This window comes from Panthera pardus, unplaced genomic scaffold (assembly GCF_024362965.1).
Source record: "Panthera pardus isolate Hobbes unplaced genomic scaffold, ASM2436296v1 HiC_scaffold_18, whole genome shotgun sequence".
In the NCBI taxonomy this organism is placed as follows: Eukaryota; Metazoa; Chordata; class Mammalia; order Carnivora; family Felidae; genus Panthera; species Panthera pardus.
Window position 1 is genome coordinate 22,650,696 of NW_026526743.1, and position 27,896 is coordinate 22,678,591.

The following is a 27,896-nucleotide window of genomic DNA, read 5'->3' on the forward strand; positions in this document are numbered from 1 at the left end:
TACTCTGCATTTCAGAGTCCCAGACAAGCTCCAGATCAGAGAGGCAATGTGAGAACTTCAATCAAGAGGGCCTGGGAGCTCTCTGGAGGTTTTCAGCAATCTGGTAGCAAAGGGTCTTAAATCCCAAATTGTCCCTCGAAGAGCCCAGGGTCAACCACTCACCCGGCATTATGCCCACTTGTGCCCCCTTCCAGACACATCTGGACAAGGTGTGGCCCTCACCAAGTAGATCAGGAGCATAAGCTAACTACCACTTTCCGTAGAAGAGCAAATCAAGACATTGTCCCAAGTGATAAGACCTTCTGTTGATGCTTAGAGAAAGCAATTTGTGCTTCTACAACCCCACCCCCACCCCCCGGATGGCCTCGTCCTTGGCTCGGATGTGTGTGGAAATGGGCCTAGAAAGCAGGCATTTGCACACGAAGGGAGCATGAATGCCGATGTGAGTTTACATCACTCCCCAAGCTTCTGTACATGTGGAGGAGAGCCTCGATCCTTGGAGAACAAAAAAGGAAAAAAAAAAAAAAACAAGAGGGGACTTAATAGAAAAAGATCTTTTTATTAAAAAACCATGAATACAACCGCATTCATTCAACCTTAGAAATGTTGTGATGGCTTTTCGGCACGGCGATGTATTTAGATGGGAATATGTCATTAATATAAACAGCAGAAAAGAAACTATTAAAGTAACACAATTTAAAACTGAGCAAACCCGAGTGTTTGATTAAAGTTTTTATACATTCTGTACACATGAGCAGGTCACAGAGAACCCTAATATTTTTGTTGATTTTTAATTTGCTCAAGGTGTGATATCTGAAATGTTAAAATTTCACTAATTTGTATTTGAAATTAGAAGGCAGATCCAAAAGGAGGATTTTCAGTCTGATTTTTCTCGACTGTCTTTAGATGTTCCGGAGAAGTCTACAGCAGAACAGTAACTCAACCTAATGTCAGCCTGAGCAAAAGGCAATCTCCCCTCCCTACGTGCTGTAAGGCAGTACACATTTGCTGGAGTTGCATTGAATGTAAATACATATGGTGAATATTAACTTTGACGATGGGGCCTAATTCCATATATGTTTTAATGCCTGCCTATTCCTGTGGAAGGTTTCTAAATTTTAAAAAATCCCCAGTTCCTCCGGTCCTGTACTACACATCATGTCCTCTTTAGTGGGCAGGTTTATTTTTCCGTGATTGATAATTAGCGGACCAGCTTCCCCCGCCTCCCAGGAATGTAGGACCTCTGCCATGGGCTCAGGAATGCCTCCCCCCACCCCCGTTTGTGGCCAGGCAGGGCCCATTCTCTCCAGGAGAGTCGCGTGCTCCTACGGTCTGGTTCATTCCTCTCATCAGAGGCCTGTGCCCAGCCCATACCGGCCCCTCGAATGCCATCATCTGGTTCCAGATTTGGGCACACGCTTTCAAAACCATCTCCTGCAGAAGACTGGCAGATGTGTGGGCTGGTGGGCTGGAGGGGGACATCAGACATGTTTGTCACAGAGCTGGGAGCCCGGACACCACCCCCTCAGCAGACAGCAGCTCACCGGCCTCACGGAAATAACTTACTGTAATACGACGATTTGGATGGCCAGATTACAGCAACCCATCTTTATTCCACTCACAGCCGCTGGAATTCTGATATGCTGACACCCAGAATTATTGCTCTGTCATTAAAAAAAATAAAAAAAAAGAATGAGTGGTAATGTTTTGAGCGTTCCCCTCCGAAATATCGGCTGATGGCAGCACAGGGTGGCCACGGGGTGGTCGCCGGATGCATGTGGTTGGGGGAGGGTGTCCGTCTCTCCACAGGCGTCAATGCAAAGTTCTTTTGTGGGCAGCCTCAATCTGAGTGTGAATCATCCAACTGGCCTCATCTGAGTGAAATACCTTTAAGACTTCTCCTTCTTAAACTCTTAGAGATCTATCTTGTCTGCGGCAAGGAGCCTCATTTTCATGTTGGAACAGATGGGGCAAAATTGTCATTAACAGAAACTGACAACTCTAAAACTGAAATATAGATTTAGAAAGGAATCTAATGAATTAAATCAATGTTATTGCAGTGAAAGCCAAAGAAATTATTAGTGATTTGTAAAGTTACCCTGTATTTTAACCTCCGTATATTTTAGTCTGGGCCATTTTAACATTCACAATCCTTTTCCACTGGCGTGGTTAATGTCTAACTGAGCAACACACTCATCTTAATTTATCTTCCCCTCCTGGTACCGTGACTGCAGGATGGCCGAGACCCAGCCCCGGACGCTCCCCAGTTCTTGTCTGGAGCCCGGAGGAGCCCCGCACCCCACACGCAGAGGCCTTGTCGTGACCTTGCAGGGTCTCTCCGGAAATATGCAAGAATGGGCTCACGGTATTTACTTTTTATTTTTATTTTTTTTAGTGAGGAGAATCTGATTTTTAAAACAACCCCAAACTCTAAGGCTGTTTTAAGTAATAAATGGGAGGAAAAACATTTCCAGCTGTCCAATTTTTAGATACTTTTCATGATCATATCAAACCAATTACAAAAACCAAACCCAGAACACCCTTGGCCTTCCCGCTGCCTAAACCCCGAGGGAGAACAAAGGAAGAGCGTCCTGGGCTGCCAGTGGGTGGGGGTGGGGGCTGGGGGCCTGGGATCCCTGAGAGTCACCCTGGGCCTGCCAGACCTCCAGGAGGAGGAGAGGGCCTTGGTCTGCTTCCCTAGCTGCACAAGGGGCCCCTAAAATATTCACTCATTCAGCAAGTACTAATGGGTACACATTCAGTGCAAGGCATTGTTCCAGGGCTGGGGACACAACAGTGACCAAGATGGACAAGTTCTCGGGGTTCTGAGGCTTCCTTTCTGGTCGGGGCAGATGTGGGAGACACACAGTAAGCAAGTAAACAAGTGAGATCATCTTAGTCAGTGATAAGAACCAGAAAGAAGATGAAACAAGGGTGGCTTATCAGGGAGGCCTCTCAGAGGAGGAGATATTTGAGCAGAGACCTAGAAAGGAACACAGCTGTGTAGCAACCAGCTATGTGGACGACTGGCGGGGGAAGCCTTCCTGGCAGCAGGAACAGCAAGTGCAAAGGCCCTGGGGTGTGAAGGAGCACATAGTTTGCAAAACAGAAAAAGGCCAGTGTGCCTGGAGCTCAGTGAGTGAGTGACAGGCAAAGACCGGGAGACAAGATCTTGTGGGGACACCCAGGACAAGGTAAGGAAGACGCAGACGGCTTCACGGGCCTCTCTCTACTCTAGAATCCACCATCTCTGGGATGAGATGGGAGAGGCCCACCTCCTGCCGCTCACTGAGGCCTCCCAGAACTGGATCCAGAGCCAGGGGGTCCTGACCTCGGGCAAGCCATGTCCTGGTACCAGCCAGCCTTGCCCAGACCTCCAGCCTCGCGCTCCCTTCCGATCCGTAGGAATCCGTGAAATCTGTGCCTACTGAGTGGAGTCTGGGCTCCTCACCTGAACATTCAGGACCGTGATGGGAAGCCGGGGCCACCTCCATTAGCATGCTGCAGACAGCTGGCCTGTCCTCGGTCCTTCCCCCACCGCAATCCTCCCTCATCTGTCTTCGAAAACACTTCACTCACTGTCCCAACACCAGCTCAGATGTCACCTCCCCTCCCCATTAACACTGCTCTGGCTTCCCCTGGTCTTCCTGCCCCTAGGGCACCTCAGCCACAGGCGGCCTGAGCTCAGATTTTCCTTCTCCCACCTTGACCAGTTACTACAAGCAGCTGCAGGGCAGGCTGTCTGGGTCCATCCTTCCATCCAGAAACCGGGGCACCGCCCTGCCCCATGCCTCACCCTGCACAGCCCGCCCCAGGAAGTCCTGGCGGTGCTGTCCCCCCACCCCCAGCATGCCCCGGGTCAGACCCTCTTTCTGTCATCCCTACTGTTTCCACCCTCGTCCAGGCCACCATCAGCCCTGGCCTGGGCCGGCTCCCTGCTTGCTCCCGCACAGTAGGACTCTCTCTGCAGTCATACAGGGATTTGGGTGTGCGGTAAAATCTACATAACATAACCTGACCATTTCAACTAGTTTTCAGTGTGCAGTTCGGTGACTTGTGCAGCCATCACCCCTAGCCATCTCCAGAACACCTTCTTTTCACAAAACTGAAACTCTACCTATTAAATATTAACTCCCCTCCTCCCCCTACCCTGCCTGGCAACTCCCCTTCTACTTTCTGTCTCTAGGAATTGGGCCATTCTAGGGACCTCAAATGGGTGGGATCATATAAAATCCATCCTCGAGTGACTAGCTCATTTCACTGACCATGAGGTCTTCAACGCTCATCCATGTTGTGACGTGTGTCAAAATTTCCTACCTTTTTAAGGCTGACTGATATTCCTTCGTATGGATAGATCACTTTCCTTTGTTCGTCTGTCGATGGATACTCAGATTGTCTCTACCTTGCATCACTGTAAACAGGACTGCTGGGACCAGGGGCATACAAATACCTGTTCTATACCCCGCTTTCAGTTCTTTTGAGTATGTACCAGAAGGGATCTGGGCGGCTCAGTTGTTAAGCCCCTGACTTTGGCTCAGGTCATGATCTCAATGTTCCGTGAGTTCAAGGACCACATCAGGTGAGCACGAGCCCTGCATCAGGTGACCCCAAGCCCCACATCGGGTAAGCCTTGCTTCTCTCTCTCTCTCTCCCCCACCCCTCTCTCCCCGTCATGGGATTCTCTCTGTCTACCCCTTGCTCACTTGTGCCCTCTTTCTCTGAAAGAAAAAAAAAAAAAAAAAAAAGAATTGGGACTGCTGGATCAAACAGTAATTCTACATTTAATTTTTTGAGTAATTGCCATGACGTCTTCTACAGTGTAGAAGGATTTATTTTAACACCAGTCAAATCATGTTACTCTTCTCTTAACCCCTCCTGTAGCCTCCCAGTGCACTCAGAGTAGAAATCAGTCTCCTCCCTTGGGCTTTGCAGACGCTCAAGCTCCTCCCATGCCCCTCTCCTCATTGTGGTCCAGGCACATGGGCTCCTGGGGCTCCTTCAGCATTCCTGATTCCTCCCTGCCACAGGGCCTTTGCACTTGCTGCTCTGTCTACTGGGGTGCTTTCCATCTTCCTGATTCAGGTCTCTGCTCCCATATCACCAACTCAGAACCCTTCCCAACCACCTCACGGCCCTCCTCACCCTACAGCACCTAGATCCTCCACTGTTCAAATCCCTTCATTGCACTGATTGTTACCCCCAAATTATGGCATTATCTTCATTGTTCCTGGTCTGTGTCCCCTGATCCTGGCCTTGACTTTGCGCTCTGGGAGAACAGCAGTCCTGTAGGGCTTGGTTAGCCATATACACCCAGCCCCTCCCCTGGCTCCTGGCACATGACAAGAGCTTACTAACTGGCTGTGGAGCAGATAAAGAGTGCCCCACACGGCCCTCTTTCAGGCTTGCTTTTCCCAGGGAGGCTTCCATGCCCCCGGTGAGGGCAAGACCCCACCAAGCTGTCTCTCCTGTGAAGTACTTTGCGACCTATGATGATTAACTTGCCATTTGTGACCATTTTTTTGGCGTCCACCTTTGGCCTCCAGCCTGTGAGCCCCTGAGGCCAGGCCTGTGTCTGCCTCAGTTGCCATTGGGACCTCGAGCCCAGTTTAGAGCCTGACCCAGAGAAGGTGTTCAGTAAACGTTGGAAGCCTTGAGTCCAGAACATCCTGTGGAGGGCAGACATTTTTGGTTGAGTGAACTTGAGTGACTTTTGCTGACTTTCCATACGATGTCTGCAGACCCAGCCCCCAGAGTGCACGGGTATCAGACATGTCCAGAGCTGGCAGGGAAGCATGTCTTTGATGCCAATGGCCCGGACTTCTGCTGAGAGGCCAGCTCAGATGGGGGCCCGGAGCAGCCCCAGGACAGGTGGGTGAGAGCAGAGACCCAGGGGCCAACTCCCAGGAGGAAACCCCTTCTCTCTGCCATCTGTGAAGAATATGTCCCTTGTGGAGCTATGATGCTAGGCAAACTCCACCCGAGTGTGTCACAGAGCCCGCCTTTGGGGTCCCCAGCCCCCAGAATCAAGGACTCTGTTTTAAAACATCTATTGATCCAAATGGGAACTATACAGAAGAGAAGCTCTGGGCTTATGGATGCCACCAAAGGCCTCAAAAATTAAAATTACTGTCACGACTCCTGCACCTTCCCATCCGGGACCTTTGTCTGGTCTCGACACGGCCACCAGGGTGGCGCTCTCTCCAGCCACATGCTCAGCTTTGCCCCCCAACAGTCTTCTGAATAGGCTCGTCCAGAGCAGGCTCCGCACATGCCCCTTTGAGCCCCTTTGAGAACCCAGCGCATGGCCCTGGCCCCTAGAAAGGAAACCCACAGCTACTCAGCCCAACGTGAGCATCACTTACTTACCAGGTGTGTGTCACGGAGCATTCAGAAGGGAGGTGAGCACACAGCCAGGGTCCCCTACCTCCTTCTTGGAAATGGAGCCACAGACCTTCCTCAGTAACCCAGCTGGGTTCCCAGGGGAAGCGAAGAATCAGGGAAAATGGAGAGGGACCTCCCAGCCTGTGGCCGGTGCCTGGCTGAGCATACTTTGTCCCTCAGAGGCCCAGTCCTGCCTAAGTGAAGATACTGTGCCCAGCCTCAAGGTGCCAGCCAGCTCCCAGGTTAAAGGGATAGAATTGAAGTGCTCAATAAGGCTTGGAAGACCTGGGCTTTGTCCTAGCCCTACCCTTAACATGCTGTGCATCACTGGGCAAGTCAGTGAACCTCTCTGAACTGATTCTTACTGCGTGAAATGGGCGCCATAATAGTGATACCTAATTTCACAAGACCGCCATGCAGATTTAAGAGATGATGTACTCAGAGCACTCTGTGAGTTAAGTGCCCGCCAAAAGCCCAATCTTCTTGTCTTCTGGGCGTTTACTCTTCCTGGGAGCCCCCAGCACCAGCTACGAGCAGGCACTTTGCACGCATTCTTTGTTGTCTTCCCGGCATCTCCTCATGGCTGTTTTTGTCTTCTCCATGTTTTCGGATGAGGAGACAGACTTGGGGCAGTGAAGACCTGGTCCAAAGTCATAGAGTTTCGGTTTGAATCCAAGCTGGCCAAGTTCTCAACCCACTGGCCCAGACAGCATCCGGTGTATTTCTGTTCAAGAAACCTACAGTGAGTCCATTGTGAGCAAGAATCTGCTAGGAGGCCCCTTTCTCCAGGGCAAACCAGGGTGTCTCTCTGCAGGTATGGGAGGCGGGGGGGGGGGGGGGGTTACCTGATGACAGATGGGTCACCACAGGTAAGAGTTTTTGTTTCCACACCCTGGTTTTTATTACCCCAATCACTGGCACACACTGAGGAGCGTCCCCACCAGCATCAGGGCCCTATAGCAGTCCCCCTGCTTCTCCCAGCCAGCCTTCAGGATGGGTAGCCCTGGGTTCAAGGGAGCCTGGGAAAACCCACAATGTCAGCCCTAGTGGGCACATGTGAGGGTGAGAAATGACAGCCCTACAAGATTGTGGTGGGGGGTGTTCGAGACGGAGTCTCATTCCATCACAGGTGCCTCCCACACCAGCACAGAAACATCTTTAAAAACTAAGACAAACCACCAGACCCTTGGTTTGAATCCAAGTACTGTTTATAAGAGCATTTCTGCAGCCTCTGTAAACTCGCCTTTGGGGGCAGAGCTCACCACATCCCTGTTTTCCCTTATGAAGTCTCCTCTATGGATTCCACCAAGACTGGAAGCCTGGGGTAAACTGTCCTTCCTCCCAAGACATAGGTATTCTTTAGATAACAAACGGCATTAAAGTCATCGCTTCCCTTTTTTGCCTTGGCTGCCAGGAAGCTCGGAGATAACACTAATACTTAATTCTTGATCTAGGGTTCCCTCTCTCAACTTCTTTTCCTCTACCCATCTAATTATGCCTGATCACACATGTATCCAAAAGGCACTCAGAGTAGGAAGACTACATGTTTTAAGTAAATCCACAGAGGAAGACCCTCCCCAGGTCTCTCTTCCGCACTGGAGTCTGGTCACGGCATTCGCTACCTTGTCACTCCAGAAAATCCTGGTCATGCCCTCCACTCAGCATCCTGCCCTGCCTGGAGCTAAGCCTCCCTCTCCTCTTCAAAGGCCTGTGTTTCTGCTCAGATGTCATGTCTGGCAGCACACAGGTGTCAGAAAATCTTGTTCAAGCGCAGAGGGAGAGTGAATTTTCTCTGTGTGATGGTGTGGGGTTCAGCCTGCTGCGTGGCTGTGACTGTTCCCTCTAAAACATGCTTCACGGGGTGATGGACTGCCCTGCCTCGGGTTCAAAAACTGAAGCAAATTTTCCTTTACTAATTTAGTCACATACAACAATAAATCCCAGAAATATGTCTTATGTATATTTTGCATTACCTTTTGCAGACAAATACAAAAACATGGTCAACATTTGCAATAAAATTATCATAGAAATGCCATCTCAAATCTTATTTTCTTTTTTCCAATGCGCATTTCACAAATAACTTGTATTAAAATTATGTTTTACAGAGTAGAAACAGAAAACAAATACCCCTGGTAATTTAAATAGGCATTTGCATAACATGACTAGAACACTTTAGAAAAACGCACAGCATCGGAAAATATGAGTTCAAAAACACTTAAATACAAGTGATTTTAATAAGTCTAATATGAAAAATGCCTTTTAGCTGTATTAATTAGTGAATTAAAATGTGTTGATCTTGGAATATTTTCCAGCTAACAGGTTTGGGGATTTGTGCAAGGTTTTTTTCTTTCTGTTTCTGAGACAACATTTGCCATTCATTAAACCACACCACAGTGCCGTCCTGGAGGTGTTTCTGATGCTGTCCTGCAGGTGTCTGGAGAAAGGTGGAAACCAAGCTCACGTCCGGGGCCAGGGAAACACAACTGAAAGAGGGGAGAGTGGAATAAATGTCACAGGTGCCAGGGCTGACCCTCTTGGGCGCAAGCAGGGCTGAGGGGTCCCCTGTGTCAGACCTGGGCTCCTAAGCTGTGGTGGGGAAGAGCATGTGGAGAGGAGATGGTGTCCCCCTTGGAGCCTGACCCTGCCTATGCTTACACATCACAGAACCAGCTCCCTCCCTTTGTTCTGAAAAGACTTGCCCAAGCACAAGAGTTAGCTTGTGTGTGGGCCCTCTGTGGACAGGCTATGATGACCTATGCCATAGACCCTGTTTTTCCATGGGGGTGTCTTTGTGCCTTGTTGTGTTGGTTTTGTTGTGGGTTTTTTTTTTTTTAATTTAATTTAATTTTTTTTTTTTTAACAATTCTCCTCTTCTTTCCATTTCTGGGTTGTTCCCCGGTTTGGTACAGCAGGTCAGCTCTGGGCTGGCCCCGCGTAGCATGTGGCCTTACGGCCACGAAGCACAAAACACAGCTGAAAAGCACCGGGGCCAGGCCATGCAAAGATGACGGTTTTCCCATTGAGGAGCACACTGCCACTTAAGGATTCGGGCTCTGTGCGGTGATTGCTCATCAAAAACGAGGAAGATGCATATTTATTTCTGCAATTTAGTTGGAATACCCTTCTGAGAGCCCGCAGTAGAGGCGCCTTCAGTCCACAGCTTCTGAGCTGTTAAAATTTTCATTCTAGGTCCCCAGGAAACAGTGCATTAAAACACATCGCTGCATCCTCACATCATCAAACCCCCCTCCTTGCCCAGTGCTCCCAAGAATGGTTGGGAAAATGAAAACAAGGAGCCACGGGGCATGGTCTGAGAAGGGGGAGGCCCAGCAAGGAAGGTGCTAGGGCCAAGCACAAACGCTCTGCCACATGTCCTGCCTGGGGGACGCCCCTCATCCACCCACCCTGCAAGAGCTGCTGTCTCCTGGGTCCCTCTAGTTAAAAATCCTTCTCCAGCCTCTCAAGTGGTGTGTGAAGAAAACCATGGACTGTCAAGGTAGGTCTAACCTACCTTGGTTCGTATGTCTCCTGAGTATATTCTAGATTTTAGGTTGCTCTGACTTTTCTTGTTTTCAATGACCTTGACAGATGTGAGGAATACTGGCCAGCTATTTTGTAGAATGTCCCTCAATTTGGGTTTGTCAGATGTTTTTCTCAGGGTTAGACTGAGGTTATGGGTCCCCATCACATCACATAAGCGATGTTAACCTGACATCGCTGTTGATGTTGACCTTGGTCACCTGGCTGAGGTCAGGGTTTTCCACAGTAAAGTTACTCTTTCTTATCCCTTCTTTCTATACTGCACCCTCGGGAAGAAAGTGACTGTGTGCAGCCCACACTTAAGGAGTGGGAATTCTAATCCACCTCCTTGAGGGAAGAGTATCTACATAAACTATTCCAAATTCTGGATAGGAGATTCATCTATTCTCCCCCCATCTATGTATTCAATCATTCATTTATCTCAATATGGATATGTATTTTATACTTTGGGTTATAATACAATACTGCATTATTTATTTTGTGGCTCAAATTATTCTAGCTTTGGCCCCAGGGACCTATTGCAGTTGGCTCCCGCGTCTCTTTGACACACTCCTATCACTGTGTGTGTGTGAGTGCATATGTGTTTTAAGCACATGCTTACTTTCTGACACTATAAGAGTCCAAACTCATCTTGCATATTTTCTACTTCAGTCCTAGAAGCAGCCATTTCTCCAAGGAGCACCAGTTCCTGTTTCTGAGAATGGTAAATAGAAACCAAGGTCTTGATGCTAGGTGTGCTAGTTATTCCTGGGGTGTCATTGCTTCCCGGCCCTCTCAGCTGACAGAGCAAGGATATGTGTGCGCACACTGACACCTGCAAACACACGGATCCACAGATATTTCTACACGCATCCATCTGTATCTGTATTAAGCTGAACAGGAACTCACACTGGTGTCCCCAACTCTACTCCAGTGTTCTAACCTTCCTTGCTCACTTATCTGCAAGGTGCACACTTTTCTTTATTAAAAAAAAATGTTTAATGTTTATTCATTTTTGAGAGAGACAGAGACAGAGCACAAACAGGGGAGGGGCAGAGAGAGAGAGAGAGAGACACAGAACCTGATAACAGGTTCCAGGCTCTGAGCTGTCAGCACAGAGCCCGACGCAGGGCTCAAACCTACGAACCTCAAGATCACAACCTGAGCCAAAGTCGGATGCTTAACCTACGGAGCCACCCAGGTGCCCCATGGTGCACACTTTATGTGGAAAGAGCAAGGCCCTGAGATGCATGACACTGGCTCAGTGTCGCACCGCAGCTCAGGAGTCAACGGTAGCACCCACACCCCCTGCCTATTCTGGCCAGCGGCAAAACTGCCCTTGGCCGGTGGCTGGAGGGTGAGGACTGTGTCTGCGGTAGGGAGTTTGGGGAGGTTGGCACGGTCTTGCCCAGGCAGCAAGTGGGCCAGGGCTCCAGGAGACTTACAGATCAGAAACTCCCACAGGGACAACCTTGAGACCACCCACATTTTCACTGTCCCACCACCTTGACCATCCTGGCCAGGAAATGCGACCTAGGTAAGTCTGTCGTAGCTGGCGCTGGCTGCCCCCTGCCCACTGCTCTCAGGCCCTAGCATGACAGGCAACACACCTGCTGCTTCCAGTGGCCAGATGCAGAGGCCCCACGGCTGTCCCTGAGGGCCCCTCAGAAGCCTTGGAGAGCCCACCGGAGGGCTGGACACCTAGTGCCTCGGGAGTAGCCGTCACCGGGTCCTGTGCACTAGCGCCTCCCGGAGCCCCCATGGGACTTATGACGTCCACTCCGCCTCCCACCGGTGCTCACTGGGATTGCCTCCTGAATAAACAACTGACACCATATCCTTCTCTCGGGGTCTGCTTTGCGGGGACCCCAACAAACAAACTGGCCTCTTCTCATTCCCTCCCTGGGAATCTCGGGCTGCTCCGGCTCCAGTGCAGCACACATCAGCAGAGGGTGGCTGGGGGCTCTCTCTGCCATCGGCAGGCAGAGGGTGGCTGGCAGGACAAAAGTCTGGATCCTGGGCTTCCAGGTGGGCCCAGAGGGGCGGGGGGTGCAGGGCATGTCAGGAGGGCACGGGAGGGGTTAAACTCCTCACGTTCCTGCTCACTTGCACCAGAGAGGCACTGAGAGGTCTAGCTGGGGACGGCCCCAGAAAGGAAGAAGGGAGACGCGGCTCAGTTCTGAGAATGGTCTTAAAGCCATCCTTCCCCACTGTGGGAGAGGGAAGGGAGCTCCATTTGTCAGTACAGATAGATGAACCCATGAGAGGTGCTGAGAGATTCTGGCATCTGGGCTTGCACCTGCAGAGAGTCCTCGTGATGTCTCCACAAAGGCTCCATCAGTCAGAGGAACGCGCCTGTGTCCCATGAAGGGCGACAGTCGACTGATAGATCGAGGTGCGCCCATATGGAGAGGCACACGGGCTGCCCCCCCCTCCGAAGATGAGCAGCATTTGTCAGGAAGCTTCCCGTGGATCTGCGAAGATGCAGCCTCTGATTCATCGACACCTCTGCCATGTTGTCACCTGTCATAGGCCACCACTGCACGGCCCCAACCTGCCTGGGCTGACCAACTGAGCTCGTGGGCCTGGTCTGGACCCGCTCCTCTACCTTCATGCAGAAAGTCCACACATGCGTACTGCACACGTGCCCATGCGTGCACTTGCAACCCATCCAGCACACATAAAAACCCCTGCTGCTTTTCTAGACAAAGTCTTTTTCCTCCTCAAGGTGGTCTGCCCGGCCAGCACCTACCTGCTCCCAGCCCATCCACACCCTCAAGCCCCCGTGCCCCTCTCGGGGGACACTTGGCACCTGTTCGTCCCGGGGGAGCTCTCCAGAAAGCAAGCAACTCAGGGCTCATGGGAAATTCTGCGTTGACTTTAGAAGGATCCTGAGGTGTCCTGATTACCACTCTGTCCTTATGAACTGGATTAGAGGGCCCTTAACAGATAATGCCTGGAGTCCTCTCTGCCTGTCGGACATCGAGCAATTATGAGCGGGGTCTTAAGAGCTAAGTGAAACAGTGATGCCTCAGCCAGCAGCTCACAAGGTGGTTCCAGGGAGGCTTTCAAAACAATACCCAGCACAGGCGGGAATGATTTTCCCAGCTTTGGATGCTGAACTATGAGCTTCTCGGTGAAATCTTTTCATATCGGGATGAGACCTGGGTAGCTCTTAATCCTTTAATTCTATCAGCTGGCCAGGGGCTAGAATTGGATTTGGAACCTAAGAGAGGGAGACGAGAAAAATCAACACAGGAATTTGAAACTCTGAAGTTGTCCCCAGCTCCCTCCTTCCTGCCCCAACCCAACCAGGCAGCAGGCCTATGAGGTGGCTGTGGTAAGGGACCCCACCCCCGGCCACCCTTCCATGGACAGGCATCCACACTGGGGACGTCAGGCCTGGTGGGGACCCTGAGGACTGGAGGGTTGGAGCCAAGCTGGGAGAACAAGAGGGTCTTTTAGCAAGAGAGCCCCTTGTCCGTGGGGTAGGGAGCAATGAGGTGCTTGACCCTCACTGGCCTCCCCAAAGAGTAGAAATAAAAGTCATCCTTGTAATGGGCAAGTGATGCTTCCCTCCATCTATGTGAAGTGTTTATAGAAACATCTTTGGAGAACCAATGACCAGGCAAAGTGGAAAGAGACCCCTGGTCATGCCACCTCACTCTAGGCAAAGTCCCCCTGCTCTCCAGCCAGATTGCCAGCACCTCTCCTCCAAACACAACTCCACAAGACATCCCCTCCCCACTGCCTGAACACACAGCACCATTGCCCTACACCTCGCCCTTGGCAGTGCAGGGGCAGGGGGAGGGGGGTGTAGCAGGAGGTCTCCTTTAGAAAACAAGAATTGGGGTAAGCAAGGGGGCAGGAGTGGGAAAGATGAGGCCAGAGGTCCCACAGAGAGTCCATGACCCCCCACAAGAGCCTCATGTTGGAGTTCCTGACATGATGAGTCTCACTGGAACCATCCTAACCGGTGTTCCAAAGGCAGGTCAGATGCCCTGACCACGGCCTTGGGAAAGGCATCTGTTTCAAGACCTCATTCATGAATTCATTCACTCATCAGGTACTTGTTGAGGCATGCGGATGTGGGGGAGTCACTAAAGTCTTCCAGAAGGAGCTGAGTCCTGTTGGGGAATTGGAACTCCCAGGAGAAGTGGCCCCACTTTCTGTCCATCCTGGATCTTCTCCCTTCTCATCCAGAGGCTCTGCAGTAGGGTGGGTAAGGGAGGCACTGAGAATGCAAAAGGAATAAGAATTGGTCCCTGTGTCCCCAAAATAATAAAAAAAAATCAATAATCAAAGGTTATTCTTCTGCCGTAGACATTTTAAGCCAGAGACTCAAAAGGGACGGGGCTAGCAGAGAGCCCCCCTGCCCCAGAGGAGGACTCCAGCAGGTGGATGGATGGATGGCTGACCCATAGAGGGACAGCTGCTCAGGCCAGCAGGGCACAACACACAACCCCATGGGATGAGTGAGGAAACGGTATCCAGGATGCAGAAAACGGGGCCACAGACACGGGAAACGTGCACAGAACTGGCCCTGGAACCCAGGTCTTGAGATTCCCAGTCCAGGGACTTTGGCGCCTCCATCCGGAGACGTCGGGTGGCAGGAGCCAGAGAAGAGCTGGACAGGCTTTACACTTCCGCATTTCTTCTCTGCTGCTCTCTTTCCCATGTCTACAGAGCGAGACACCATCCCCAGGCACACACGCACACACATATGCACACACACGGCAGAGTCTGCTGAGTGAGTGGGGTGGAGACAGAGACCTGGTGGGGGGGCAGGGGAGACCAAGGGATACTTCCATCAATCTTACCATCTGACCACATGCTTTGGGCCCTGAGAGGTATTTGGTAAATGGATCTTCTTTTTAAAAAAGGAATAACCTTTATTTTTCAGGTTGGATTCTTTTCACTGCAAACGGCAAATCCCAATTTAAACTGTAAATAAAAGGATGGAATGTGTGGAAGTTCAGGTTCCTGAAGAGTCCAGTGGTAGACCTGTTATAGCTTCAGGCATAGCTGGATCCAGGCACAGAAGTCCAGCCTGCAGCCCCTTACCCCCATGTGGCTCCACTCCCAGCCCAGCTCTCCTCATTCGGCAGGATGGCCCCTGATGTGTCAGATCTGCCTCGTATCAGCTCAGCAACCCCTCATGACAGGACAGTATTTCAGAAAGTTCCAAACAAAGTCCTTGGGCTACCTCTTGGCACAAATGTGGGTCAGCCAATTATTCCTGAATCAAATGCTGTGACCATGGGGACATGATTCTCTCCTAAAATAAGCTCGGGCAAGTTGCCAGCCTGACGCCAAAGGATGGGTCAAACTACCAGAACTGCATGAACCCAGAGTTTCGGGAGAGGGTTGAATCCTGAAGAAGATTCCAGATGCCATTGCCAAAAGAAGAGCGGACAGATGCTGAACAGACAAACCCTATATCTGAATTGCTTTCCTACAGAGCGTGGGGACTCCACCTGTGTGGACACAGGAAGCTGCTTCTACTGAGAGAGAGGTCTTGGCCTGGGCTCTCTGAGTGCCTACAATTCCACACCCAGACAACTGGTATCCCCACACATGCCACTTACCCCTCCCCCTCCAGCCTCCACCCCCACCCCCATGCACCCACCAGCCCCAGTCCCCGGGAGGCCACTTGGGGAAAGGCAGCTGTCCCCCTGTGCTGGTTATTGATTTAATTTCTGTTTACTTCGCTGTAAGCTTAATTTGCTGTGTTAATGGCATTTTAATCCACTTGCCCGTTGCATGGGGCTGATAATACCACACTTTTGTGCAGCAGCAGTGACATTTCTCTGCATACCAGTTCTTCGGTGGGTGGGGCCAGGCATCATTCCCAGAGTGTTCGCCTCCCCTGCCCATATGTGACTCCCACTGCCAGCCCTTTGGGGTGGGGCTACTGCTCCCTGCGTCTTCAGGAAAGTCCTCCCGAGCAGAGGGAGCGCCAGCGGACGCCCGTCACTGAGCCCAGAGGCTGCTGCTGTGTGAAGGTTCAGGCAGGGGGAGTGGCCTCAGGGGCCCTGAGAGCACCTTGGCCTTGGTGGCTAACCGGTGGGGTCAGCCTGGAGAGGGCCTCTGAAATCAAAGATAGAAACAAGCCAGACCAATTGAGGGATTCTGCAAAAAATTGGCCAAATCTGATTTCTCTTCTGGGGTCAAAGTCTCCACCAGCTGCGTCTGTGTCCTTGTCCCAGGCTGCCGTCCACCCTCATGGCAGCAGCAGTTTCTGCCTTTCACAGAGTCGTTGGCACACGGTGCGTGGCATGGTGGGGGTGCCAGCGCTGCCTTGGAAGGTCAGCGTTGGAAACCAGCGCTGACCACCAGCTCCACATCTATGGAGTGGGGATTAGACACTGGCCAGGCCCTGAGGTGACCTGGGGCAGAGCCCACGTGGTGGTCACTGGGGCCGTGAACAGGGAGGGACTCCTTAGGGTACAGAACTGGACACCTGCCTTGCTTACAGTCCCCCGAGGCAGGCCATGGGGCTGCCTTACCTTAGGTCATATTCTCTGCACCCCAAATCCTGCTTTCACCAAGCCAGAGATGGCCCTTGAGGCAAAGACAGCCCCTGCAGGTGCCGACAGGGGTCAAAGGGCAAGCTGCTCTAGCCGACCGGGTGTTTGCTTCTGGACGGTGAATCACAACCAGGCACAGCCTCTCTGTAGAGAGGGAGACATGATGCCCGACGAGCGTGTCATAGTCCGGGGATGGAGGCCAGGAGACCAGCAGAGAGCAGAAGGAAACTACGGTCACAAGAGAGGAGGAAGAGGAAGAGGAGGAGTGGTGTCTGTGGAGCTCTTGCAGGCTCCGGGCACTGGCCCGCATGCTCTCCTGCTGCTAGTAGAGTTCAGCCTCATAACAGCTCCGTTCTTTTCCTCGTTTCATGGATAAAATGACTGAAGTTCAGAGGAGGCAAGTAAATCGCCCAGGACCACACAGCTAAGATGTGGCAGAGCCAAGATCTAGATGCAGGAGGTCTGACTCCAGAGTTCGGGTGACCAGGATAAAACCAAGTGTGGAGAGAATACAGGATAGCAGAGGCCATGGAACAGTAGAGGCCATGGGACAGCAAAAGCCATGAGACAATAGAGGCCATGGGGCAACAGAGGCCATGGGACAGCAGAGGCCATGGAATAGTAGAGGCCATGGGACAGCAAAAGCCATGAGACAATAGAGGCCATGGGGCAACAGAGGCCATAAGCGGAGAGGAGAGTGGAGGGGCCGTGGCCCAGGACAACAAAACGACAGGTCCTGCATGCAGTACGGAGGGAGTGCCTGAGGAACAGGTGCAGGACACGCCTGTTGGCCCTGGCTTCTCCTGAACACCGTCAATCCACAGCTCTGCCCCAGCGCTGTTGAGTCCCTCCTCCGTGCTTTCTCGTCCTCACACCAGGCAGGAGACGGAACACTCCACCTGACACTGTGAAAGAGCCAGGGCCACCCAAAACCCTTCTCCAATTAACCTTGGTCCTCTAAACAGGGCAGCCCCAGCACCCCGGCAGCCCTCTGCCCCAGGGCAATGCTTGGGGACCCAGACGCACATGTCTCCATCCCCCCATTTGGACTGGGGTCCCCTTGTCACGTGTGTGTGCGGCACGCACCCACGCAAAGACCAGATGCCTACTTGCTGCCCAGGGACTCAGGACATTCCCAGGGGCTGGGTGGCCTGGATGCACCCCTGACGCTATTACTGCTTGTTGAGAGCCACGTAGCCTGTAATGACCCCGGGCATTTCCCGGGATTAATGGCCAGCAGGATTAATGGCCCTCAGCGACACCCTGGGCCATTAGGCACCAGGAAGCCCCACACCTCAGTGGCTGTTAGTTAAGTGGAAGACATTAGAGAGCTAACAACAATGTCTAACAAGGAGGGAATTATCAGGAGAGCCTCGTCTGCGCTCATTACCTGGTCAGGCCTTATGACAGGAACTGCCGTCAAAGGCGGGCACCCAGTCCCCTCCCCCATCTCCTGAAGGCTTCCCTTTGGCCTGGAATCACTTTTCCATCGGAGCACTTGTGCATGTGTGTGTGTGTCCTTGTGTCTGTGTGTCTATGTGTTTGTGTCTGTGCCTGTGTGTGCGTCTGAGTCTGTGTGTCTGTGTCTGTGTGTGTCTGTGTCTGTGTGTGTGTGTCTGTGCCTGTGTGTGTGTCTGAGTCTGTGTGTCTGTGTCTGTGTGTGTCTGCATGTGTGTGTCTGCATCTGTGTGTGTCTGTGTGTCTGTGCCTGTGTGTCTGTGTGTGTCTCTGTGTGTGTATGTCTGTGTCTGTGTGTGTGTCTGTATATGTGTGTGTTACCTGTGTCTGTGTGTGTGTGTGTCTGTGTCTATGTGTGTGTGTCTGTGTGTGTGTCTGCATCTGTGTATCTGTGTCTGCGTGTCTCTGGGTGTGTGTGTGTCTACACCTGTGTGTCTACATCTGTGTGTGTCTGTGTGTGTGTGTCTGTCTATGTGTCTGTGTTGTGTCTCTGTGTTAGTGTCTGTGTATCTTTGTGTGTGTCTGCCTCTATGTGTGCATGTATGTGAGTCTGCATGTGTACATGTGTGTCTATGTCTGGTTGTATGTCTGTGTGTGTCTGTGTCTGTGTGTCTGCATCTCTCTAGTGTGTCTGTGTGTGTGCATCTTTGTGTGTGTGCATCTGTGTGTCTGTGTGTGTGAGTCTGTGTGCATGTGTGTATGTGAGTCTCTGTGTGTGTCTGTGTGTGTGTCTGTGTGCGTGTGTGTGTGTGTGTGAGTCTGTGCGTGTGTGTGTGTCTGTGTGCATGTGTGTGTGTCTGTGTGCATGTGTGTGTTGTGAGTCTGCGTGCACATGTGTGTGTCTGTGTGTGTGTCTGTGTGTGTGTGAGTCTGTGTGCGTATGTGTGTGTGTCTGTGTGCGTGTATGTGTGTATGAGTCTGTGTGCATGTGTGTGTGTCTGTGTGTGAGTCTGTGTGCGTGTGTGTGTGTCTGTGTGCGTGTATGTGTGTATGAGTCTGTGTGTGTGTGAGTCTGTGTGCATGCGTGTGTGTGTCTGTGTGTGTGTGAGTCTGTGTGCGTGTGTGTGTGTGTGTGTGTAAGGTGTCCCAGTCTTACCTCTGGAATGTCAGTGACTCATCGCTTTGCCTCATGAAAGAACATCCCCTCTGCCCACCGACAGCCAGTGTCCTGACTTGCTGAGCTGCTGCCCCCTCACCTCTCTCCACTTCCCTTTCCTGCTGCAAGACATTGTGCATTTCATTCATCCCCTTGTTCCGCAAATGTATTTTGAGCACTTTACCGAGTGGCAGGTCTCCTGGGAGGGATGCAGCAGTGACAGAGATTGAGGAGGGCCCTGCCCTAGTGAAACATATAGTCTAGGGCAGAAATAATAAAGAATGACCATAAATAGAAGGCAAGGGCTCCCCCAAAACTGTGCTTTCAGAACCTGGGAGCTGCCTTGTGCAGGAGTCTTTCGAAAGTTGTCATGTTACCAGCTCTGCTCTCAGGTCCTTTCTGCATGAACTTCAAGGAAAGATGTATTAGTCCTACAGGTCTTCAATCTATGTTCATCTCAGATGCTCATAGAGATCACTTGATGGGATCATTAAAAAAAAAAGCAAAGAAAATAAACAGAACAATAATAATTATTCCTGGGGAGGGACATCTGATCTCAATCTAGCAGGGACTGGATGTCATTGGAAAGCAGCCTTTTAAGGGTCATATAAAAAAGCAATCAGGTAAGTAGTTATTTAATGGCGAATACGGATGGCAAATGACACTCATGGCTTTGTATGCAGTTCCTTCATCATCCCTCATGGAATCAAACCTGCCCCCCACAGATCACTGGAGGTGGAGCCTGAGGAAATAGCTGTGGGTAGGGAAGGCGTTGAGGGTGGAGGTACATTGGAGAGTCTGAACATGGTTGATCCCTGGTGGGGGGCGGGGATGAAAAAGAATTCCTAAATGAACCTTCTCTCTCGTGTAACACGTGATTTCACCTACGTATTGCAATGTAATAACTGCCATAAGGAAGACCTGAACTATTTTAACTACATCCTTAAAAGTTTATAGATGCAAGCAGCACCCTCCAAAAGCAGTTCTCATCTTTTCTTTGGGAAAGTGGAGGGTCTTCCTATATTCAGATATGAAGGCACAAACAGTAATTACATAATACGTTATTTATTTAATTAAGACCGTGACACGTGCTGCAAAGAAGTGCCTGGTGCTCTGAGACCCAAGGCGTGTGTCTTTAAAAGAAGAACTGCCTGAACTGCCACTGAAGGAAGGAAAGGAATTAATCCAGACTGAGAGGGGGCAAGCCGGGGCCCCCCGGGCAGGGAGAACAGCAGGTGCAAAGGCCCTGTGGAGACGAGGGGGGAAAGGCCCCACTCATGGGAGCCCAGATGGTGGGGGGCCAGACCTCACAGAGCCTCACGGGGATGTGGCTTCTCTCCCAGGGGCAAACCCATTAAAGGGTTTTACACACCAGAGCGATCCACTTCCATTTTTAAGAGAGGCTTCTGGATGCATCCCACAATTGTTACAATCATGCCCTAATTATTTGAGCTCCAGGGACCCAGCCACTCGCATTCCCTGCTGTCATTTCCCTCACTGTTTCAGGTGAGCTTTTCTTGAGAACTGGACTCAATTCCTGCAGCCAGGGCTCTCCCCTCCCTCCGTAACAGGGCCGAGCATGCAGCAGACACACAAAAAAACACTACACGTTCTTGCATTTGGAGCAAAGGTGGATACCACCTGTCTGGAAGGGGCGGTTATGCATACATGACCTCCTGACGGACAAGGAACAAAGGCCAAAGGCAGCCCCACAGAGAGCCAAGCCCCCACGTTCCTCCACAGCCTGGCAAAGCTGCCCAGCGCTGCTCCAGGCAGGCAGGCCTGAGGCCAGGGGTCAGCCTGGGGGCCCGGCTCTCCACATCCGTGGACCACAGAATAACTGCAAGATGCTGTACCCCTCCACAGCCCGGCAGTGGCCCAATGCCCCTGCCCAAGGCTTCCATCGCATAAGTCACACGGCACACGGGGTGGCTTTTATCAGTGCATAAGGTGAAATTAGAGCAAAATCAAAATTTCCTTTAATATCTCTTATGAAGTCCAGCCACGCTGCTCCTGCCATTAAGCCGGTGGCTTGCACGCAGGGGCAAGTTGTATGATAAAAAGTCCTTAGACACAGGCCTCTCTGAGCTCTCTGAGATGCTCAGACCAGGAGAGGCATGTAGGGCACACTCCCTGGGTCTCAGAGCACCGTGCACTTCTCCTTTGCAGCACATTGTCACTGCTCTAATGAGATAAGTAGGAAGTGGGAAGCAGGACTCACAGGGGGATCATCAGATTCTTGACTCCCGTGCACGCTTGCCCCGGGACACGTACCCACTAAGTGGGAAGGTCAGCGGAAGCCACTGCACGATCTACACTGTCACCCGTGTCCCTCTGCCACTCCACCATGAATCCTAAAGTGGCCTGTGGAGGGTGATCCACCCAGCTGACTGGAGCTGTACCTGGGCGGGTGCCCGGAAGGAGCAGGACCTTGGCTGCGGCTCTGGGGACAGAAGACCAAGCCAAGGACCAGTGTGGAGGGCCAGAGGGGACCTGAGCCGCAGGAGACCGCCCCAGCAGTGATTGGCGTCGCCCCCGGCCCGCCTGGCCTCGCTGCACACACGCAGGACGGTAAGGAGCCGCCGGCCGTCCTGGCGCGGGGTCTTTCACCGGATCACACTCCGAGGTACCGTGATAAAGAGAAATTCCATTCCGCTTAATCCCAGCGTGGTTCGGGTACAGCCTGCTCAGCGCGATCTCTCCCTCCCCGCAAGCAGCCCGGTTTGTGACGTGTCTGGGCTTTGTGTGCACGCTTCCAAACTGGAAATATTACCTTGCCTTTTATTTACATTTTCTGACGATGAAACGGGCTTTAAAAATGCCCCGCACCGCAGGGTGAGAGTGCACAGTGTGTGCACGGTGGGGGCGAATGGAGGGCTCTACTTCACCTCATCTCTCCTTTCTGCTTAAATATTATGCCACATCCTGATTAATACCAGACCAATAAAATCATCTCCACAATCTGGTTAGAGGCTTTTGTCTTCCCAGATGGCCTGCAATGTTAATGTGTGACAATTTCAACAATGAACTAGGACTGTTTTATGGAACCAACATTTGTTCCACTGCTTTTTTTTTTAGACTCAGAATTTTGACACAGATGGTACAAATTACTCAAAAAACAGAAATGTTCATTTAGAAGGCTTAAATATGTGGTTTTACTCAGGCCATCAGAATATTTTACATTTGCAATTCAGTAAATTTACTAACAACCCTGCTATAATTAAGGTCTGTAAAAAAAAAATCCCCTTTTTCCAGCTTTTTATATCTATAGAGTTTCATTAAAGCCAGAAAAAATATTATTATTTATTCTAGTTGTGCAGTGTTCTTATTTCCTTGTGACATACATTGTTCGTCTCTGCTTTCTGTTCCCTTCATGCTTCTAATTGCTGCTGAGGACGGAGGAGGAAGGGGGGATGGGCTGCGGCTTCGAGGTCTCTCCCCCATCACCCCTCAAGCCAGGCTGCAGCCCCAAGTTCCTGGTCTCAGTGATTACAGACACGGCATCTGCTAGGACCTTCTCCTACAAGAAGGAGAGCATGTCCCCTTGCACCTCTGTTTACCGTCTCTGCAAGGGCAGAACCCACAGCACAGGACTTTTCAAGGCTGCAGTTGACTCTTTGTTTCCACGTGGACCCGGGTCTGCTTCTCAGTGCCACAACTATCTCCGTACCCCTGTATGCTCGTTCTGTGATGTGCACTGTTCACAGAAAGCTCGGTTTAATCCTCCCTGCAGCCCTCAAGGTGTGCAACAAAGTCTTGTTGCCATTTACAGGTGAGGACGCTGAGGCTGAGAGAGGTTATGTCAAGGTCAAGGCCTCACGCACTTACCACCTTAGGAGCCACGAGAGCACTGACGATGAATTGAGAACCGTACCGACAAATATGGGTATTTTCTGAGCGCTTACTCTGTGCCAGGCACTGTAGAGTCTTTTCCACGTGTTGTCTTCCGGGACCCTCCTTTTAAAAACGTGGTGGCCGAGGCTCAGAGCAGTTTAAAGGAAGGAGGTGAAGCCCACTGCAGGCAGAGGCAGTCAGGGGGCTAGGAATCCGTCGAAGCAGAGGGGACAGCCCAGAGGCCAGAGGAGATCCAGGCTGCCCACTGTTTGGTCTCTCAGCTCCGGAAGGTGGATCTCACCAACAAGGTCACCCGGGAGGAGAAACAGCCTGCTCTGACCTCAGCTCCCCGAAGGGGGCTACTCCGTGCCTTTTCCCTCTGCCTTTACCCCAAAGCTGCCAACTGCTGCCCCCCACACAAATCTGAGTTCCTGGAAGACCTCAGCCACCAGGAAGCAGAGGACAGGAAGTAGAGAACAGAAACCTGGTGTCCCCATCTCTGCCCTTATCACCCAGTACTCAGAGCCTACAGAGTGCCAGGCACACAGTAGACACCAGCTACTTACAAGACCCAATTGCAAAATGGAAGACACAGTCCTGGCTTTTTCCAAGCGACCTGAGCCATCTGAACCTGGAGAGAGCTCTTCAGAGGCTACCGTGTAGGGAGTATGTACACGGCTCTTTACCTCGTGTCTGGAACATGGGGGCACGCAGCAGGCGTTAGCTGTTGTTTTTGCCATCGTTACTACAATTATTCTTTTGGAAGTGTAAAAAGCCCACTGCAATGATCAAACTGCAACATTCCTGGGGCAAGGTCCAGATTCCAAAGGAATACCCCAATGGTGCTCCCCTCTTCAAGCCTTGTTTTGGGGGCTCCTGAACATGCTCAAATCAATCTCAGGAGACCCTCCAGCCAAGCAGACTCATCTTGGATGCATTTATTATTTTATTGATGAAAAAGCCCCTCCCCCCAAATCTAAACAGAGTAGAGGGTCCTCATCATTTCTTCCTGCCCACAACTTGAAGAACCGTCTGCTTAAATATTTTCCAATAGTGTTTTGCCAAGAATAACAATCATAATAAAACCAACACCAATGTCCTGCTTGCCATTTCATTGACCAGAGTTTTGGTGTTTGCTTTTATGTACCAAGTGGTATCCCGTTCCATTTCCGCATTGGTTCCTGCTTTCCAATTCTGTAAACAAATAATTTATTTCAACTTCAGAGTAAAAAAAAAAAAATTAAATGCATCAACCATCGTTGTCCTTTGCTAATCCTTGCAGTAAGTACCATGCATTTCTGTGTGAGGCCTCAATTCATTAGAGCATTCTATTAACACTGCCAACAGAAAGTGCATTCTGAGTTTTTAAATGTTGTTTCCATTAAAATCAATCACTCCTCGCAATTAAGCCAATAGTCTCACCATTTTTGCTGTTATGAGCTAAAGCATCCTAAATATATTGACAGCTGTCTTCGATAGGATGACACAAATGAGGGGGGGCAGGCCTAAGACGAAATGTCACCAAGGGGAACACAACAGGCTCCTCTTGCTGGAACTCACCTCATTTTCATACCCCAGAAGGCATTTAGTATGCTTTTTTTTTTTGCAATGGCAAAGTACAGTGATCAATGTTTTGCATATTACAATCAATAACACACTTAAATATTTAAGTTTTGCATTCTTTTGCAATAAATATTGATATATTACAAACTCTGTAAAAACTGTTCATTGGACTTTTTGTTTGCACTGTGTACTGTATCATTCAGCAAATAAGTGAGCTAAATATTGTTTGTTACAAAACAGATGTCAAATAAAATTATGCCATATGTGCTATTAAACACTTTTCTTATTTTTTTTTCCAGCAAAACCCAAGACTTAGTTTCAGAAGTGAATGTATTTGGCTTTTCGAGGATTTGAAGCATGACAGCAACATCTTTGAAATATTTTTAAACCTGCTGGCTTTGTGTAATCCAGTTTTGTGAACTAATTCTGAGTGTTATCATAGATTTGAAATTACAAATACAGGTAGATTTAATAGGGACATGGATACACCCACAACAGTCCAGGCAGGGGTGAAAATTGGTCCACTGTTGCAAAAGAGAGGGAAAATAAAGGAAACTGCAAAAAAAAAAAAAATTAAAAATAAATTGTCTAGAGAGACAGGAAATCAGGAGTTTTTCTAAGTGACTAGAGACTTTGAGGAGGTAGAAGAGAGAACTTTGTCAGCTCAACACTGGTACCACAGAGGAAAAGTCTGAGGCCCGCTTGGAGATGTGGGGGTGATTCAGGAGGTGTCGGGGGGGCAGTCCGGCCCTGCGGGTCCTCAGAGGGTCTGGAGAAAGGGTGGAGGAGGGAGAGGGGTGCAGGGCACTCGCAGGGGCGGGTGCAGGCACTGGGGAGCTGTCCCCACCCCAGGGTGTCCCCACTAAGCAAGCCTCTGTGAACTCCCCGGGTTAGGCCCAGCAGGGGTCTCCCCCTCCCCAGCCCTGTCAGAAGCGTTTGCGCTAGATGGATGGATCTCTTAGCCCGGGGAAGTGTGAAATGTGAAACAGAATGAAACAGAATGCAAGAAACATGTTGCTAAGAGCCACCGAGTGAAACAAAATCTGGAGGCCCCGGCACACTGGTGTTGGCACCAGCGGCCCAGATGCTTCCACCCACAGACGGAGGAGGGGTACACAGCCGAGCAGAAGAGCCCATCAGGGTCAGGGGCAAACCCGGAGCCCCGCCGCTCTCCCTCGCTACAGCTCTGCCCGCACATCTTCGAAGGAGGCCCTGGCTTTCTGGTATCTCCTCCACCTGGAGGCTGACCTCAGAGAAAGCCAAGACACAGGTACCCTAAGAGGGCTTGTGGGGCCTAAAAGCACCACGATGCCCACTTCCCCCAGATCACTGGGTCCCTCAGAGACAGACACTGGTCCCTTGCCCCACCTTCTCACCCAGCCCTCACCTCGGGTCCCTCACTACCTGCTGCACCTGGGTGGGACTCACATGAGCCCCTATGTGGATATCATGCTCTGGGGTTACCCTGGCCAATAGAGGACAGCGTGGGTCGGTACGTGTGTACCCATTTTGTTCCCCGAGGTGGATAGCAGAGCGCTGCATGCGAAGGTCCCGTGGCTCCCATGAGGCATCCTTGCACTGGCTCCACCTCCCGCCCCGCCCCCACTGGCTCAGCTCTCATCCCCAGGAAGCTACCTGTGGACTCAGGTGTTGGTCTTGTGCTTGCATCCAGACAAAACCCGGGATGGAATGCCCCACACATCTACCCCCGCCTGATACTGAGCCCTAGTGCTTATTTTGGCCCCCGCCTAACGTGAACATCTGAAAAGGGTCCTTGCCCCAGGCAAGCATTTTGGGAGTTCTTTGGTTAGCAGACTTTTTTTCTCGGATGCTTTTGTTGGTCTGTTTATTACTTCTGGGGCTGAGGATTTTGCTCACTTCTGCATGGGTCCTGTCTTCCCTACACGACAGCAGTCCAGGAGACAGGGTGGTCTCTGAGCCTCCCCAGAGCCCCCGACAATGACCAGGACCCGACGCCACGACAGAGAGCTCCATGGGCGCCAGGGGGTGACCAGGACCCTCCCCACCGCACAGAAGGAATGGAGGCAGCCACGAACATCCTGGTCTGGGGAGGGAAGGTTCCTCAAAAGGGGTGAAGATCTAAGCCACGCAGGACGAGGAGGAGCCATCAGGAACAAAGGCTCAACCTGCCCTGCACTGGCCGCCGGCCTCACCTTCGGACCCCATGAAAGTTTTATCCTGAGAGCCACCCCTCCATGGTCTTGAGCTAACTTGACAGAGCTTCTCGCCCCGCCTCCAAACACACCTGAACTAAAACACCAAGTTAAGGAGTTTGGACTTCATCTGAGAGCAATGAGGTCTTTAAATATTTTAAGCTGGGGCTTAGGCTACTTACTGAATTTGCGATTTAGAAACCCCATTCGTCAGCTGTGTTGCAAATGCTTTCAAAGAAGTAAAGGGGCTGTGCCCACAGCCTGGAAGGAGTGGAAGGACCGGCAGGGGAGCTGGAATCCCAAGGATGAGGCAGCAGAGTCAGAAGGACCTGTGTGTGGCTGGGGGTACAGGCTGAGGGAAGGGAGGTAGCTAGGATGGCCCCTGGGCTCTGGGTTGGTACCTGGGGGGATGGTAGAGCCCGTCCCCAGGCTGGAAGGGGTTTCGGGAGGAGCGGGAAAGGGTCAGCTGTTAGTTGGTTTAATCAGAGTGCTTTTGCCTATCAGTAGGCTCAGCAGAGCAGAGCACGGGGATGGGGGCAAAAGTGGGGAACTGGTTTCTATGTTGTAGAGGATTTGGGAGCCTGCGGGAGGGGAGAGGTGAGGAGGGAACCACAGAGGGTCTGGCTGTCCAGAGGCTGCAGCAGGAAGCCATCCGGTGTGACCTTGGTTCGGTTATTTAACTATTTCCCACTCTTAAACTCGGTTTCTCCAGCTGTCAAATGCCTTGGAATTTGGGCCTCAGTGACTTTTATCTTATGTGCTGAGAGAATGGAAGGCATCAAATTCCAACCGTTAATCTGGGGTTCGCAAACCCGGATGCCTTGGGGCCACGCAGGTGACATACATGAGAGACGGGGCCAAGGACAAGAAAGATCACGTGGCCCTCTGAGACAACCACAGATGCCCTCAGCCGCAGTGCCTGGGAGACTGCAGGGAGGGGTGGGGACCGTGGCAGTGTGAACCTGCCTTTTAAACACCCCCTTTTTAAACACCCCCCTTTTAAACACACACTTAAGGGGCGCCTGGGTGGCTCAGTTGGTTAAGCATCCGACTTCGGCTCAGGTCATGATCTCGTGGTCCGTGAGTTCAAGCCCCTCATCAGGCTCTGTGCTGACAGCTCAGAGCCTGGAGCCTGCTTCACATTCTGTGTCTCCCTCTCTCTCTGACCCTCCCCCATTCATGCTGTCTCTCCCTGTCTCAAAAATAAATAAACGTTAAAAAAAATTTTTTTTTAACACACACTTAAACTGTGAACCCCAGCACTGTCACATCTTCTGGGTATTTTTTCTTTTTTCAAAAAAAAAAAAGTCTAGAAATCTAAACTTAAAAGCAAAACATACA

General features: G+C 51.1%; 1 long non-coding RNA gene across 1 annotated transcript; it reads right to left on the reverse strand.

Moving 5' to 3' along the window:
• Window positions 1–539: 539 nt before the first annotated feature.
• Window positions 540–3,722, reverse strand: LOC109251571 (uncharacterized). The gene is made up of 3 exons (XR_002073582.2): window positions 3,452–3,722; window positions 1,567–1,664; window positions 540–1,468 (listed from the first exon to the last, which is right to left on the reverse strand). It is a non-coding gene; the product is annotated as an uncharacterized LOC109251571 (long non-coding RNA).
• Between the last annotated feature and the right edge of the window lie 24,174 nt (window positions 3,723–27,896).